The sequence below is a fragment of the Helianthus annuus genome, chromosome 7 (assembly GCF_002127325.2).
Source record: "Helianthus annuus cultivar XRQ/B chromosome 7, HanXRQr2.0-SUNRISE, whole genome shotgun sequence".
Taxonomy (NCBI): Eukaryota; Viridiplantae; Streptophyta; class Magnoliopsida; order Asterales; family Asteraceae; genus Helianthus; species Helianthus annuus.
The window spans coordinates 76,956,639-76,972,659 of NC_035439.2; positions in this window are offsets into that span (position 1 = coordinate 76,956,639).

A 16,021-nucleotide genomic window follows, 5' to 3' on the forward strand; every position below is an offset into this window, starting at 1 on the left:
ATTGTTTTGAGGGGGGGTTACGGAAAATCTAGGAAATCTATTTAAACTAAATAATTAACTAAGACTCACGAAAGAAAACAAAGATGATTCTTATATGAGAAACGAGACCACCTAGACTAGAATCCTGGATTGATTTTAAGAGATTACCGATTAAGTTAACTGCATGATTTATGGAACCGGGATCTTATAGTACTAAACCTATTAAACACCAACTAAGCCCCTCAACCCTTCTCGAGGTGAAACTTATGGCGCTACCTAGGCCATTAATCCTACTGGTTATTAGACGTCTTTCCAGTTGTCTAATTGTTGTGTAAGTACCCTAATGTTGACCTACTCTTTTCCAATCATAGATCTAGGGTAGTTTGAATTATTAAACTTGACTTGAGAGACTAATAAACCGACGGGGCAACTAATTCACGACCTTTTCCAAGGACTGTCAAAAGCAATTTGCCGGGTAAGACCTATCAATAGCCCCTCACTTTCCAGGTATTAGGACTAGCAGAACACTAAAACCTAGCAAATTACTAGCAATTACTTCTAGGGGTTATTGGTCAATTCCACCCTAAAGAGTTAAGATTTCTTACGTGACATAGACACTCACCAAAATCTAAAACACTAGTATGACTCTATGCTATGATAAAGACCGTCACTATGAATCATACGAAGTAAATGACAATAATAAACCAAGTTAAAGTACGCATGTGCATCAAATCAATAAAACAAACTCTTTACTAAACACAATCAATCCATAATATTCATGCAAATAACGAAAAAAGTAAAAACTTCATATCAATCCATTCATCAAGTCTAGGTGGCTTAAATGTTTAGCCAAGCATGTCAATAAACGAAAACAAATCAAAGATAATCAAACACGAATTCATTGTAACAAGTTTCAAGAAAGAATTCGGCAAAACAAGGGAATGGAAAACCCGAGAAAGTCTTCAATTCTTTGTCTTGGACTCGTACCACTGATTCGTATGCTTCGAAATCTTCAAATCAGCTCCAAGAATGCTCCAAGATCGCCTAAGTTGCTCTCCAATTCATAATTAGGGTTAATGATTAAGTTTCTTGGAAATATATACCAAACCCTAGTATGTAACGAATCAAGGCCGTCAACCGCCCCCGTCGCTTTGCGCGGCGGGTTTCTTCTTTCAACGTCACGTGGCGCGACGATATAAATATTTAGAAATTGTCTTTCATTTGGTGGCGGGGCGCGACGATACTCCAGTCTAGCCGTGGCGCGACGCCACAACACTTTTTCCACAGAAAGATGCTTAATTCATCTAGCCTAAACTCTCCAAAAACTTCAAAATATTTTCTAACTCTTTTGAACTTGTTCCAGGACTTGATGTCTCAGCATTGTAGCTCGTTTTCTCTCAATTTCCAGCAATATTCAATACCAAGACCTGGAAACACGAGTTTATCAATAGTATGCATATTCTAACTAAAACGGAACTAAAAAGTACGAGAAATTATACAAACTATACACGAATAAAGGATGTATTTTGCAATACATCAAATATCCCCACACTTACTCTTTTTTCGTCCTCGAAAAAGAATTATGCAACGAAATCATAGATAAATAATTACTCGGGTCAAAAGCATATCTATATTTTATTAAAACCAAAGCTTGCGTTAGCCGCGATTGCGAATATACTTGTCCCTTTAAACCCGAATCCAATCTCAAGCCCTTATCATGTGAATTTAATTTAAGTGCGGTCAGTCTACCTAGGGTCTCACACTAGAATCTACGGTCCACCTACTCCCGCCTCAAGCTTATAGAACTAAAGGAACGATCACTGTACCAATTCCCAACCGTCTTATATCAAAACCAAGAGAGTTTACAATCCACTTTTTTTTCTTTTTCCCTTTTTTATCATTGCTTTTCTTTCATTTTTTTAATGAGCGTAGACGTTGCTTTCCCTAACCAAGAGGCAATCCGGCTGTAGAGTCGCTATCCCCAACTCGGATTACTTAAGCTTCGGTACTTTTTTTCTTTTCTTTGCAAGGTCGATTTCACACATCCTAGCGGTAATCTGGTTGTAAAGTCACTATCCCCAACCCAGACTACATAGAAATGCGCTACTTTCTTCAGTTTCTAGCTCATCATTTTCTATATTTTTTTTCATAATCACAAACTCTAACGGTTTTAACTTATAATGGTGTCCCATATACTATTATCGGTAGTTTTAATTTCCCATATCTCCCAGGCAAAAACCCACTAGCAGACCGACAATTAAGGTATATTAACTCAAAGGGGCTTAAAACCAAACCCGGGCCTATCCACATATCCCTAGCTAGACGCAAGCTCGATTTATTTAATCTCTTATTATTATTATTATTTGACCCCGAGAAAAAATTCATCTTTTCTATCATTTTCCGTTTTATTTATGCAAACTTCTCATTTCAAAGGACATTTTTCTGCTTTTTTTAATTTTTTTAATTTTTTTTGTAGTTTTTCAATATTATGACTCGATTATTTATAAGTTGAATTTTTTCAATTTTTTTCAATTTTTTTGTATTTTTCAATATTATGACTCGATTATTTACAAGTATCCCATCCCCACACTTAGAGATTGCATTGTCCCTAATGCAAGAACGAAAATACGCCTCAACAACTACCTAAAAATAAAGACTGCAAATAAAATAGATAAATAATATACAACAACAAAAAGGGAAACGACTTAGCTGAGTATGTGAGATTGTCAAAGTGCCAGTCATTTCCACATAAGCCCTCCAATTCGATACGCGCTCAGCAAACAACTCCTAACCTCGGACACGCGAACGAAAGAGGCTACTACAATCAACCTATCAATCATCAACACAAACTACCAAAACATAATATATATATATCATGAAAAGATCATCAGTTTCAACATCAACCAACCAAACCTCCCTGACCAACCTGTTTAACGGGTATCAATATTAGTACAACCCAACAAAAGAGGATCAAAAACAACATAAAAGAAAAAATCAACAAAAGATATAGTCAGCTGCTGCTCCTGCATCCTCATGCCATCCCCACACTAGTCCTCGTCACTGTCCTCCTCTTGACCACCTGCACCACTGCTCTCTCCAAATACACGGAATGGAGGATCCGACTCAACCCTCGTACCAGCACCAGCCGGGCCCTCCTGCTGCCTCGACTGGAAGAAGTCCGGGATCCTCATACTATGAGTAGTCATCATGTAAAGGAGAGCATCATCCTGCCTCTCCTGACCCAACTGCATCAACCCAATCAGATGCTCTAACCTGTCAAATCTCTACTCCACATAGCCAGAGAGTGACTGCAACGTGAGAGGTTCAGGTGGAGGCTACCTCCTAGGATACTGCTGTGCTGGTAGCTCGTGTCTATGTGGTGACCGCTGTCGGTGTGTGGGGTCAATCTGAATCATGACATCCTCAGCTGGATGTCCCTCCGGCGGCTGCACCTGCGGACCCTGCCTGATCGGCTCCCAGCCGATAGGCTCCATCTAAGACACTATACCTGCCTGTTGTAACTCTCTCAAACCAAATGTCACCGTCTTGGGCCCCTCGTGTAGAAATTCGGGGACATACTTGGTAAACACCCCCAAATTTCTTGCAATCCGAGTAATATAGGGGCCCATATCTAAACCAGCCTGAGGACCACCTCGACGACCCCTACTAAAAGAATCTGCTAAGACCGTAGCCAGATTCATCTCCCTATTCTCCACACGGCATATCAAAATAAACAACTCTATCCAGTTTGCCTTATTCTCCCCAGACTTCCGACCCACCAAAGTAGTAGACAAAATTTTCAACACATACCTATAAATCGGGTTACGAACTGAAGTGATCAAGTTCGTAACCGCGAACGCGTCACACCCCTTTCTAAGGCGGAAGTACGAGGTGTGATCATGAAAGGTTTTCATTGCATATGATTGGTAAACATACCACATGCTCATAAAAATAACTTCAAACATCATTACCATTACATAACGGAAAACATAGTTAAGTGTTTACAACACAAGACCGCATATTGTCTTAAAAGTTACAACTTTATTCAACGATAAACATAACAATATCCGAGAGCATGAGTAAGACCGCGCGCACATCCACTTTAGTTACCTGAAATACATGTGAGTTTTGGAAAAATGTCAACATAATGTTGGTGTGAATTCATGCAGTGATTGTTTTGAATGTTTAAATACTTGAATGAAAACATGATATGCAACTTGTAGAATGTATGAATGTTTGAATTTAACTTGTAAAACGTATCTGTAGCCGAGTACTATGAATGCTTGAATGTATCAAGTAGAATGTATCTGTAACTGAATACTATGAATGTTTGAGATCGCTAGTGGTTTGCAAGGCCACTAACATGTGTCACGACATAGGAAGCCACCAAACCTAGGCATTTTTGTCGACTTTGAATGAGACACAGAAGCACTCATTGGTAGAAGTAGGCCAAGAGTGGGGTTGCCTAAAACCCATTAGATCTAACCTTTTGTTCCGCAGTCTGAATGTATACGTTGATTAATGGTGCTTATGGTACCCTATTCGAGGCATGATCTAGAATGTTTCACTTGAATGTTTTTGTACTCCATCATACCATTTGTAAACATTGTAACAGTTATAACATGTATTTCACCCCCGAAGTTATAAAACCAAAAACAGTTAAAGAAAAGTGGGAGCATGAACTCACAACTTTGCGTTCCTTGCGTCGTAAACTTCAGCGGATTTGCTTAATTAACGTCGTGACCTATACGTGTTTTCTTAACGTTAGTCACTAGACTTGTATTGCACAAGTACAAGTCACATTCTTTTGTATATGTTTTCCTTGTGTAAAAAAAATAATTTATATTTTTAACTAAGTGTCGTACTTACATTATTTTCTCAAAAATAAATATAAGTTTCTTGTATTTTGCACCCGGATTATGTATCTTGTACGTTGTATGTGTATTTTTGTGTTTTTACTTCTCAAGAGTATTTAGTGTATTTTCAAGTCCTAATACACTATCACGTATAATACATACTACATACACTTAGCACAAAGTTTGGGGATCAATTAAATATATATATTTTCTCCAAAAATATATACATGCTTAGTATCAATTTTAATCTTGAAGAAATCATCGTTTCTTAACACAAACGTTAGGGAAACCTTGGTAAATATTTTTAGATACATTTTTAGGGAATAAGTTTCTCAAAAACTTATATATTTTTCTAAGTGTCAAAATTTGTAAAAATTTTGACAGAGTTTCCCCTAAAAATGAAGGTTTCCCATGTTTTCAAAACATGTGTTTATTTTCTTTTAAAATCATCATCAATATCATCCACAATCCATTCAACACTAAACAAGTGCCAAAATCAAGTAAATCACACTACGTCATGAACTTGAAGTTTTGTAAAAACTTGTAGTAACTTACCATGTTATTTAGTAGGTTTAGTTACCCTTAAAAAATGGTTGTTTGTTTGTAAATCCCATTCTTGAAGGATTTAGTCTTTTACAACTTGTAATATGGTTTTTCAAAATATTTCTTTTGTATTTTTCTTGTTACATAAGTGTTTATACTCTTATTTTTCTAATAAAAATATTGTAGTTTCATGTAGAACCAAGATCTTCTAAAAATCACATTTTAAACTTGGTTCTTTTAGAAAATCACCCATGAATCTTAGATTAACAAGATTACTAGCTTGTTTTGTTTAATATTTTCCCAAGAAATCATTTATTCATCAAATTCATGACTAGACAAGGAGATGATTATTCTAGCTGTTACAAAATCATCCCCCCTACTTGCTAGTTTAAGTGTTTACACATCATCTAGCAAGCTTCATGTGATGATTAGCATCATCATCTCAAATGAACAACAACAACTATCACACATAAGCAACATATCACTGTTTCATCAAGATTCATCATGCATATAAGCTTCATGTTCAAGTTTCATGAATATGTCTTTTAATGCTCATAAGATTTTCAACATAATAAGTCTTTTAACCACTAAAAATAGAAGTAAATAAGAGTGTTCAAGATGCTTACAACTAGCTTAAAGCTAGGGAAGAACAATGATGAAGATTGAGTGGTTAAAAGCAAACGGTTGAGGTCCTTCAAGATCCGGGTCCACCAAGCTTCGTTAGTGACCTTCTAGCACCATGAAATAACCTTGGATTGTATGGAAGGTGATTGAAAATGGTGATGGTGGGGGGTTGTGATTGAGCCGAGAACAAGTAGGAAGAAGGGGGTGTTTGGTGAGTTAGATGGTGAAGGATGATGGTTATGTTATAACTTATGGTTTTTATAAAATTTTTCCTAGCATATGGAATATTATGTTGGAATATTCCACAACATATCTTATAAAATATAACAATAAAATCCCTTGTGGGATTCTTGCTTCCCAACCGTCCAACAAAGGGGGGGGGGTAAGTGTAATATTTCAACTACTAGTTACATGGTTTAGTTGGAATGAAATGGTATTAGTTAGGTATTTTTAGGTATTTAGTGTTTAGGAGATGTAATAAGATGTTCGGTGACCACAACTAGCCAAGAAATATATAAGCAATGCTTCTATTAATATTTTTATGTCCCGGGTAGTGTCCGGTTGTTCGGTTAGATACCGGTTCGTTATAGTGCTAAATTGCACTGTTTAGTGTCTTTTATGTACCCTTTTGTACCCCTTTCAATTCCCGACACTTAGGGAAGTATTCTGGATGATAAATCATGATTTCTGCATAATATTTATGTGTTAAAATCTGATTTATAGCTGAATTTAATAAAATTCTGCACTTAAAGTGCGTTTCAGGTGCTTTTTAGTGCGTATTTTAGCTTTCGGAAGGTCTATATGTTAACCCTTGTATGTACTCATGGGTTTTAATGTATTCTTATCGTTGGACCTACACCTAGGGCCTAATTCTAATGTCTGACTGCTTTCTGCAGAATTGTTGACACAATGTGTCTTATCGGTGAGTTTACTAGTATTTCTGACGCAACGCTGTTCTTTAATGCATAAAGCAATATCTTGTAGTATAAAACATGCATGAATTCACTTGTCTAGTATGCAATCAGATAATGTTGACATTTAAGCACATAATTGCAGTCATTAAATAATAATTAAAGTGTACGGAAATTACCGGTTTTGTGCCAGTTATCACAGTCTCCCCCCGTTAAAAGAATTTCGTCCCGAAATTCAGGCTGAACTAACTCTCGCAGGAGTCTTCTTGAACAGGTGGGGATATTTTTCTTTGAACTGGTCTTCACGTTCCCACGTGTACTCGGGTCCGTGCTTAGAGTTCCAACATACCTTGACAAGTTTGACAGTGCTCCCCCTGGTCTTGTTGACTTTCCAGTCGGTAACCTCAACGGGTCGTTCTGTAAATCAGAGGGTGTCATCAATATGTACTTCATCCGCTGGGATGATCACGTTTTCTTGTGTTGGACTCTTCTTGAGGTTGGATACATGGAACGTGTCATGTACTCCATTCAGTTCTTCCGGTAATTGCAACTTGTATGCTACGGTACCAGTTCTTTCTAAGATCTTGAATGGTCCGATGTATCAGGGATTCAGCTTCCCACGCTTTCCAAATCTTACTACGCCCTTCCAAGGTGAGACCTTCAGTAAAACTTTGTCTCCCACCTCAAATTCTAATGGTTTTCGTCTTCGATCAGCATAGCTCTTTTGTCGATCTCGAGCCGCCCTAATGCGATCTCGGATCTGCATAATCTTGTACAAGTTCAGGCCCAACCATACGTTTATCTCCAGCGTCTGCCCAACATAAGGGCGATCGGCACTTGCGGCCATACAGAGCTTCGAACGGAGTGGCTTTTATGCTTGTATGATAACTGTTATTGTAGGAAAACTCAACTAAAGGTAGATGAGTATCCCAGCTGCTGCCTAGGTCCATAACACAAGCGCGGAGCATATCTTCTAATGTTTGTATGGTTCGTTCGCTCTGGCCGTCTTTTTGTGGATGGAATGTTGTGCTTAGATCTAGCTGAGATCCAAAGGCTTCCTGAAAGGATCGCCAGATTCTTGAGACAAAGCGTCCATCTCTGTCTGAAATAATTGAGATAGGCACTCCATGACGTGTCACGATTTCTTTTAAGTATATCTCAGCAAGCTTTCCAGTGCTGTCTTTTTCTCAAATCGGTAGGAAGTGCGCGGATTTCGTCAATCGATCAACTATCACCCATATCATATCGTGCCCTCTAGGGGTCTTGGGTAATTTTGTTATGAAGTCCATCGAGATTTGTTCCCACTTCCACATGGGTATCTCTGGTTGTTGTAGTAGGCCAGACGGTTTCTGATATTCAGCCTTAACCTTAGCATAGGTTAGGCATTTTCCAATATAGACAGCAACGTCGCTCTTGAGTCTCGGCCACCAATAGTATTCTTTTAAGTCTTGATACATCTTGTCCAATCCTGGATGGATCGAGTATCTCGATTTATGCACTTCATCAAAGATGACTTCTCGAATACCACCATAGAGCGAAACCCAAATACGCTTCTTAAAGTATAAGGATCCCTCTTCATTTGGCACCATGTATTTCAACATTCCCCCGAGGTATTCAGCCTTACGGTTTTCTATTTTAAGGGCTTCTTGTTGTGCGTCACGAATACGTGCAGTGAAGTTCGTTCGAATAGTCATTTCCAATGCTCGAACCCTTAGGGTCTTAACCCTTTCTTTTCGACTTAATGCGTCTGCTACAACGTTTGCCTTTCTAGGATGGTACTTAATCTCACAATCGTAATCATTTAGCAGCTCGACCCATCGTCGCTGGCGCATGTTCAATTCCTTCTGATCAAGTATGTGTTGCAGGCTTTTGTGATCCGTGAAGATTGTACATCGAGTACCATATAAATAATGTCGCCAGATCTTCAAGGCGAATACCACCGCACCCAGTTCTAAGTCGTGCGTGGTGTAGTTCCTTTCATGCACCTTCAATTGTCTTGAGGCGTAAGCGATGACTTTTTGGCGTTGCATGAGCACGCAACCCAAGTGTCACACCCTGGCTTTGCGGAAGCGTGGTTAATTTGGTGTGACTTCTTAATACCATAGCTTAATCATAACAAGCTATATGAATTAAAAATATGCAAGATCATCCATTAAAAATAAAATAGTAAAACATTGTCTTAACGGGTTAACACCCAACAACCATAACTTGTCTAAACATTACAAATGCAAACTTAACATAAACATGATTCAAAAGATGGGTTACCGACTTTTAACCGTTAAAAATCCTTTTAACCACTTTAGATACGATCAAGAACAAGTTTTAAATGTTATACCTCTAGCTCGGGGCTAGGGAAGATCTTTGGCGAAAATGGCGTGGATAAAAGCAAATGAACGTGGTCCTCCAACTTCCGCTTGCTTCAAGCTTCCTCGTACGTGATCCCCGACACTTGTGTACACTTGGAATGGCAAGACAAGAACCGAAAGTATGATGGATGGATGTGGGTGCTCTCGGCCGAGAAGAGAGGAGCAAGAGAGAGTGAGAGTGGGTGTTGGAAAGTGTGAGAGTCTTGTGTGTGGTGGTGGGTTTATATAGAAAAATCAAGCGCTATCGTCCATTGGTTTCATGCTCTAGATATCCACGAAATCTAATTAAAATAATAAAAAGGTGTACCCTCTAGTTCCATTAGAATGGAACCGGCCTAAAGGGGGGTGGGGTCACCCGGTTGGATCTCGATCGTTCAGTTAGAGTTTAGTTTGGTTAAGTCGGTTAGGTTTAGTGATTAACCCCGTTAGTTGTTTAATGCGTTATAAAGCGGGTGTTAGGGTAATCAGGGACCCTAACTGACTCAGAAAAATACCAATAATATTTCTGGCAATATTTTTATGTTCCGGGTATAGTCCGGTTGTTCGGTTGGATAGTAATCCGTTAAAGTGCTTAAGTAATCCTTTAAGCGTCGTAATTAATATTTTTAGCGACACAATTTATTTTGCAAAGTGTCAGGAATAATTCCTCGTATTTTGGCACTTTATTAGTTAGCTAGAAGCTAGTGTGTTGCTAAAAGTGCTGTGTTTTGTGCTTAAAATACGTTTTTGGCACATCCAATCTCTGTATCTTATTCCTAGAGACGCAATTATACAACCCTTGTATCCCTACACACACTATGGGTGTAGTAAAATATTTCTGGCTCATACAGGCCTTTAGAGGCAGTGTCTGCCTGATGCTGGCTATATCAGCATGTCAAATAGGTTATCCGTTCAAATGCTACTGTGCTTTTGTGCATCATGTTTGTCACTAGAGTTCAGTAAGTAAATAATGTAGTGACGGAAAAATCAAAGTATGATGCAGATATGTACATGTACCAACAGTCAAGTAGCAGTTTATCAGAAATCTCAGTTAAGCACAGTAATTAGGCAACAATTAATAGTTAATTAAGTCGTACGGATACCTGGTTTGGTGAGGGTTGTCACATTCTCCCCCCGTTAAATAAATTTCGTCCCGAAATTTTAAATTCTGCTTGTAGAAGTAGGGTTCTCAGGAAATAAGTGGGGGTATTTCTCTTTCATCCGATCTTCACGCTCCCAGGTGAACTCAGGACCATGTCTAGCATTCCAGCGAACTTTGACGAGCTTGACACTGCTCCGGCGGGTCTTGTTAACTTTCCAATCCGTGACCTCGACAGGTTCTTCAACGAAGTGGAGCGTGTCATCAATATGAATTTCGTCGGTAGGAATGGCAACGTTAACTTGAGTTGGACTTCTCTTCAGATTGGATACATGAAATGTATCGTGAACATTATTCAGCTCGGCAGGTAGATCCAACTTGTATGCTACGGTCCCAATTCTTTCCAAAACCTTGAAAGGACCAATGTAGCGCGGATTCAACTTCCCACGTTTCCCAAATCGTGCCACACCCTTCCAGGGTGATACCTTCAACAAAACCATATCCCCAACCTCAAACTCCTGAGGTTTCCTTTTCAGATCTGCGTAGGTCTTCTGACGGTCACGAGCCGCACTAATGCGATCTCGGATTTGCGCGATCTTATCTGTAGTTTCCTGAACTACATCGGGACCTACCAATTGTCTATCGCCTGCGTCAGACCAACAGAGCGGCGACCTGCACTTGCGCCCATATAAAGCTTCGAATGGCGCGGCACCAATACTGGTGTGGTAGCTGTTGTTGTATGAAAACTCAACCAGGGGTAAATGTTTATCCCAGCTACCGCCTAAATCCATCACACATGCTCTCAGCATGTCCTCCAACGTCTGAATCGTCCGCTCGCTTTGGCCGTCGGTCTGCGGGTGAAAAGCTGTGCTCATATTCAGCTTTGAGCCAAAAGCTTCCTGGAAGGATTGCCATATCCTCGATACGAACCTCCCGTCTCTATCAGAGATAATCGAGAGAGGTACTCCATGGCGTGTAACAATCTCTCTCATGTAGATTTCGGCCAGTTTGCTTGTATTATCCTTCTCGCGGATAGGTATGAAGTGTGCTGACTTCGTTAAGCGATCCACTATCACCCAGATAGTGTCATGGCCTTTTGGCGTTCTTGGCAACTTCGTAATAAAATCCATGGAGATTTCTTCCCACTTCCACTGGGGAATTTTTGGTTGCTGCAGAAGTCCCGAAGGCTTCTGGTATTCCGCCTTAACTTTGGCGCAAGTTAAACATCTGCTCATGTAAATAGCAACATCGCCCTTCATCCTAGGCCACCAGTAATAATCTTTAAGATCCTGGTACATCTTATCCGCTCCAGGGTGGATAGAGTACCGTGACTTGTGAGCTTCATCAAAGATAATCTCTCTTAAACCACCAAACAGAGGAACCCAAATCCTTTTCCCAAAACACAATGTTCCTTCCCTGTTTGGCACCAATATCTTCTCCATCCCACGGAGATATTCTTCCTCAAGGTTTCCCTCCTTGAGAGCTTCCTTCTGTGCTGCACGAACACGCGAGGAAAGGTCGGTTTGAATTATCATTTCCATAGCCCTAACCCTTATGGGCTTGATTCTCTCTTTACGACTTAGGGCATCAGCGACCACATTCGCCTTCCCTGGATGATACTTGATCTCGCAGTCGTAATCGTTCAACAACTCGACCCATCGTCTTTGCCTCATGTTCAACTCCTTCTGGTTGAATATATGCTGGAGGCTCTTGTGATCTGTGAAGATCGTACACTTTGTACCGTAAAGGTAGTGTCTCCAGATCTTTAAAGCAAAGACCACTGCGCCTAGCTCCAAATCATGAGTGGTATAGTTCTTTTCATGCACCTTCAGTTGGCGTGATGCGTAGGCGATAACCTTCTGGCGTTGCATCAACCCACAACCCAAACCTTGACGCGATGCGTCGCAGTATACCACAAAATCGTCGGTACCTTCCGGTAGAGCTAAGATCGGCGCGTTACAAAGCTTATCCTTCAATATCTGAAACGCCTCATCCTGTTTGATTCCCCAATCAAACTTCTTATCTTTCTGCGTGAGGAGTGTCAACAGTTGAGCGATCTTTGAAAAGTTCTCGATGAACCTTCGATAATAGCCAGCCAAACCCAAGAATTGCCGAATCTCGGTTGGCGTCTTTGGCGTTTCCCAATCTTTGATCGCCTCGATCTTGGTTGGGTCCACATGAATTCCATCTCCATTCACCACGTGCCCAAGGAATTGCACTTCTCTCAGCCAAAACTCACACTTAGAGAACTTGGCATACAACTGTTCCTTCTTTAGCATCTCCAGAATGGCTCTAAGATGCTGCTCGTGCTCAGCCTTTGTCTTCGAATAAATCAAAATGTCATCGATGAATACAATCACGAACTTATCCAAGTACGGCTTACAAACTCGGTTCATCAAATCCATGAACACTGCAGGTGCGTTTGTCAATCCAAATGGCATAACGAGAAACTCGTAGTGTCCATATCGAGTTCTGAAGGCTGTCTTCGGGATACTCTCCTCCTGTATCCGTAGCTGATGGTATCCAGATCGAAGATCGATCTTTGAATAGAAGCTTGAACCTTGAAGCTGGTCGAACAGATCATCGATTCTTGGCAGGGGATACCTATTCTTGATCGTCAGCTTGTTCAACTCCCTGTAGTCGATGCACATGCGGAAACTACCGTCTTTCTTCTTCACAAACAAAACTGGAGCTCCCCAAGGCGAGAAGCTTGGTCGGATAAATCCCTTGTCTAACAACTCTTGAAGTTGTGTCGACAGTTCTTGCATCTCAGACGGAGCGAGTCTATAAGGTGCCTTAGCCACAGGCGCGGCGCCTGGAACTAAGTCGATGCGAAACTCCAATTGCCTTTGAGGCGGCAATCCAGGCAAGTCTTCTGGAAAGACTTCTGGGTATTCCCTCACGACAGGGATGTCTTCGATCTTCGGCTCAGCAGCCTTTTTATCCACAATGTGTGCCAGAAAAGCAACACATCCTTTCTGCAAACACTTCCTTGCTTTCAGGCAGCTAATCATCCTTAACGGTGTCTCACGCTTCTCCCCATGAACAACAATGGTCTCACCATCATCGGTCGGGATACGAATAATCTTCTCGTGACAAACTATCTCTGCTTTGTTACTCGATAACCAATCCATCCCTACTACCACGTCGAAGCTTCCCAACTGGACCGGTAGTAGATCGAGAGCAAACTCACGCTCTCCCAACTCGATTACGCAACCTCGAATCACCTCGTTAGCTTCTACTAACTTCCCATTCGCCAACTCGATCGAATACGGAATATCTAACTTACTAGCGGCTAAACCAAGCATATTCCTAAATTCTAACGATACGAAGCTATAATCGGCACCAGTATCAAACAAAACGGATGCATAGCGTTGGTTTACAGGGAACGTACCAGTGACTACATTGGGATCCTGGCGCGCTTCCCTGGCTTCCATGTTAAACACTCTTCCGCGTGCCTGGGTTAATTCTGGGCAATTCCTCTTGTAATGCCCTTGATCTCCACAGTTGAAACATCCGGGCCTCTGCCTGTTTCCACCATTGGTTCCAGCTTGATGGTTTCCCTGGTTCCGATTCATGGCGCCTGCTTGATTAGCATTATTAACACGGTTCCCATCACCTCCCTGATTTCCTTGTGGGCGGTTCCCAGCACCACCACGGTTGTTCCTATTCCCATTTCCTCCTTGGCCTCCCCGGCCAGCATTAGCCCAACAGAAATCCTTCGTATGACCAGTCTTCCCACATGATTCACAAACTCTCAGGCTGCAACGACCAGAGTGATGCTTTTGGCATGAGTTGCACTTGGGGTGTGCACCCATGTATCCCTTCCCTTTCTTTCTACCACCAGCTGAATCTTGAGCTGGCGCATTTGATTCTCCCTTTTTAACCACCATCCCGGTGCTCTGCTTGAAACTTGAAAACTTTCGCTTATTACCACCAGATGACTCCACATGAGTCTCTTTCTTCTTGGGCTCAACCCCATCAAACTTGTTCAACCGAATCGCCTCTTCGGTGAGAGCCACACTCAGATCAATGGCTTCTGTGATGGTTGCAGGTTTGGAAGAAGTCACCATGCTGATTATCTGAGGAGCCAATCCCCAGATGAAGCGTTCAATCCTTTTGAACTCGGGCGTAACCATATAGGGTACCATGTGCGACAAATCGTGGAACCTCTGGACATACTCAGCTCTCTTGGAACCTTCCATCTTTAGGTGCCAGAATTCGGTCTCTAACCTCTGAATTTCAGCACGAGAACAGTACTTCTTGCGCATGAGCTCTTTCAATTCTGTCCAGGTCAGTGCGTAAGCTGCAGCTTCGCCAAGGGTCTGGACCTGTAGATTCCACCAGGATAGGGCTCCATCCACAAATAGCCCTGAGATGTAAGTGACTTGCTGATCCACAGCGCACTTGCTCATGCGAAGTACGGACTCGGTCTTCTCTGCCCAGCGGACGAAAGCAACAGCACCACCTGTGCCGTCGAAATTTATGGGCTTACAGTCCAAAAATTGTTTGTAGGTGCACCCTGCACATACATTACATCATAGGAACGGCATTAGCTTCTGCTAAAGGAATCCATTTAGGCCATGGTATGTCTTAATGACTTAGGGTTACCATGAGGAGGATTTTGGTTGCCGTTAATGTTCGAGCTACTTCCGCTTGGTCCTCCTTGCGAGGCAGCATATTGAGCAATGGCGGCAGCAATGACTTGCTGTAATTCATCCTGAGTAGTAGGCATCGGCTGAGGTTGTCGTCTAGGGGCCATCTTCTAAAGATGCGTACGTCGATTAGGCCATAATAAACATACGTATATAGTAATAGTAATAGTATATAACATCTCATGTTATCAATATATCACACACAACATCCCATGTCCCAACATCCCATGTCCCAACATCCCATGTTGCAAATATCATACATACAACATCCCATGTCCCAACATCCCATGTTGCAAATATCATACATACAACATCCCATGTCCCAACATCCCATGTTGCAAATATCATACATACAACATCCCATGTCACAAAACATAAATAAGCAATCAAGTGAATCAGATATGGTGAGAATACGGCGATTGTTATATATATCGAGACCATAATGTGGTAAGGGTATCAGTACGTCACGGTATCATACAATCACAAATCAAATAGGGGCTACATCACCCCTGCCAAAAAAAAACAATATCACATCAGTGTCACATACATCCAGTACATCAACAAATATCAACAAAAATCAGTATCGTCAGATGGTCTCCAAAAGGCTGTGCAGTCACAATCGCGGTCGTCTCACCATCGTCTACCACTATGGCACCAATGAGCCCTATGCGGATGGGGGTGGAGGAGGGGGAAAGTGAGCGTAAAGTAAGCGGCGTAAATGAAGCCAATCCTCCTCCATCGCCTGCTGAGTGCGAATTACAGAAGCGATCTGCTGCTCCATAGTCGTAAGTCGAGCAGCAAAGTCAGGAGGTAATGATCGAAAAGGCTGAAAAGATGAAGATGTCTGACCAAGATATGGACCTAGTGATAACTGAGCTCTCTCAAGCTCCTGGAGTCGCTGCGTATGGGAATCATGCTGGTGGACAAAGGACATCAAGACGTCCTCAATGGTATGTCCCATATGGAATGGATGATATGGATCAGTGGGTGGCATCGGTGAGGAAGATGA